General features: G+C 44.5%; 1 protein-coding gene across 1 annotated transcript in view; it reads right to left on the bottom strand.

Moving 5' to 3' along the window:
• Nucleotides 1–2,000, bottom strand: part of PRXL2A (peroxiredoxin like 2A) — an 8,744-nt gene extending 6,744 nt beyond the window's left edge. Inside the window, exon 1 of the mRNA XM_031062865.1 lies at nucleotides 1,927–2,000. The gene's annotated coding sequence lies outside the window, so the exon portion shown is untranslated. The remainder of the gene's footprint in view (nucleotides 1–1,926) is intronic.
• Nucleotides 2,001–2,849: the final 849 nt, after the last annotated feature.

Raw genomic sequence — 2,849 nt, 5'->3', positions numbered from 1 at the left:
CGCTCCGGGACCGGGCGGTCACTCCCTGCCCCAGCCCCCGCAGCGACAGCAGCCAGCACGGCTGGCCAGCCCAGGGCAAGGCTCAGTTAAAGGTATCCCCATCGTTCAGCCTCCCGGTTTGCTCTTTAACTGAACACATGGTCGGCCTTTTTATGGGGCGGGTAGGTACCGGGAACAGCGATTACAGAAAGCCTTTCTGAAGCTGGGAACACAGCACAAAACTTTTAGATCTGCATGCTAAGCCACGCTCTCCTGTAGAACTGGGCATTTTTAGAAGTAACTTTTCCCCTGTGTTTCAGCCTATTCTACATCTAACCCCTTCAAAAATGCATGCAGTATGCCAAAACAATACAAACAACCCTGGAAAAAATTAAAAAGTCATCACAATGGAAATCACAGTCATCACAATATTAGGAAAAAAATTATTAGTATAGAGGCTGTACATCAATAGAGAATTAACCCAGTGTTTCTATAGTCAGTTACTTGCTTTAGTGACAACATCCCTTTGCTAAAATACGTCATTTTCTCTGAGACTATCAGATCTTCAACGTCTTAACTCTGTTAAAACTTCCAGAAAAATATGAACACTCCTCTTTAAACAGTACAGGCCAAAGAAAAAAGGAAAAACAACATCTTTTTGTGTGTATGTTTTTGTGGTGACCACAAGAGATCTACAAAATAACAGTGAGTTATTTTATGGCCTGTCAGTTAACCAGAATTTAAACAAGCTTAACCTTATTACTCCTGTTTTAAGTGCTAGTGGATGGTCTTCACTTTTGTCAAGACCAACTAAAATCTTGTTTTCTAGATGCCTCATTTGCCTCCCACCCACAACCAAAGAAAAAATTGTCATTCAGAGGACAGCTATCCTTAAACATTTATTTTGAGTGTAAACAGGACCCACTGCAGCTGTGTCCCTCTGTTTTCAAGATGCCAGTAAGACTCAGAGTAGCAAACAGATTTCCTCAGATACTTTCCCTAAAAAGAAAACTGTCTTGCAAGTTGGACTGCACTAGCAAATACTCTCTAGCCTAAAGTGGTTTTGACCATTGCGTGTTCTTCCTTCCACCCCCACTCCAGCTTCCCCAAGACGTTCCATATCAAGCCTAAAAATGTTTCAAAGCTTTGTCAGAACTTGCGTATCCCAAACAAGTTAAGCTGATTTTTTTATGAGAAATTTCCCCCCCCCCCCCCCCCCCAAATGAGTCATGATTACAAATACCTTTGTAAGTTACCTCCTATAAAGAAAATTTACAATTCTCAATAACCTGGTAACATGCTCATCAAGATTTCACGAGCATTTAAATACCATTAGGGATTGCAAAATACAGCATCCTGACAGACCTTCAAACTTAGCCCTGCTTGAAGCCGGGATCTGACTGGAGAAACCTAGGAGTACTCTTCCAACTTAAATTGGCTGTAAACACCAAAATCAATGCACAGAGAAGCCTCCTAGCATTTCTTGTGGCATAAATGTAATTTTCACAACACAAGGGATTGTTTTCCTTTCTTTTTAGCATTGTAAAGCCTTAACAAACCGCACATTGTGTCAAGAGTAACAATCATCTTTTTAGGTTTTTCCCAATTTGGGCATGGTTCACTGCTGAACTCCGTGGCTGTAGCTGTAGAGAAAGTTGCTGTGTCAAGCAAACAAACCATACTCCTTCCTTTGAAAGGAAGTTAGTTGTTACCCCCATTTTTAGACTGTTTTAAAGAAACCCAACATCTCAACAAGCCTCTTCTTTAGAGCAAGGGAGAGCAAAGAGCTCTGGCACATGGCTTTGGAAATCTTCCAGCTCTCTTGGTGTATTGAGAGGGAACAGGCAGCTAGACACTGTATGGAAAAATTCAGATCTCTGATGAGTCACTGAATGGATACCACAGAGATGTGAGATATTTCATGGAGCACAGAACTGCAAAAAGTACCTGTCTGAAGACAATACAGGATGAACTCGCAGCTTGGTCTGCTGGTGATGCAGAGCAGGAAAGCTGCACTCTGTGTCAGTCTGAAGAGGCGGTGGAGGAAAGGGAAAACCAAAAGATTCACTAATAATACAAGCCAGCATTTACTGAAAGCACAGCAGGTGCTAGGCAGCAAGTGATCCCTCCTGTTCCCATACAGCTGACACAAGAATTCTAAGTCCTACAGATTCAAGCTTAAATAAAGATTTTCCCACCTTTTTGGGTTCTTAGGCCTTGCTTATATTTTCACTTTCCATATTTTCACTTCCACATTTCTCACACTATACAATTCTTAACAGCAAATTGTTAATAAAAGCAAAGACACAAGAAAACGGACACATTTCAACTCCACCCCATATGGCAGAGGGGCTCTATGCATGGAGGCTGTAACACATCGCCATATACCCACCCAGTGCAGAATAATTCCCACACAACCTTGTTTCCCCTTGTCTGCTATGAACCAGCTCTGATGGGAATAGTGCCCCTATGGTTATAAAAGAAAAGGCTGGGAGACCTCCAAGCTGGTCAGTCCAAGGTGGATTTCCTGAGCAGAGCGATTGCACCCAGGACCCAACCAGCGCATCACGAATGAAATGAGAAACGAATGAGAAACGAATGAGAAACGAATGAGAAACGAATGAGAAACGAAGCACGGAGTCTCTCTGTCCTTCACGGGTCCTGCTGTGCCTACTCACACACGGGATAAGATTGCCTAGCAAGCAGGGATCTCTCAAAACGTCAAACCACGAGGGCAGGATTTCAAACCTCGGGATGGCGAGAGCCGCGGGGGTCCCGGGCCGCCCCTCGGTGCTCAGTGCTCGCCGCCGCCTCCCCCGGCCAGCGCTCTGCGGCCGCGACCCGGGGCCAGCGGGGGGGGGAGAGCAGCC

The sequence above is a fragment of the Geospiza fortis genome, unplaced genomic scaffold (genome assembly GCF_000277835.1).
Source record: "Geospiza fortis unplaced genomic scaffold, GeoFor_1.0 scaffold130, whole genome shotgun sequence".
NCBI lineage: Eukaryota > Metazoa > Chordata > Aves > Passeriformes > Thraupidae > Geospiza > Geospiza fortis.
The sequence above is the reverse complement of the archived record's forward strand: the minus strand, read 5'-3'. Positions and strand labels throughout refer to the sequence as shown.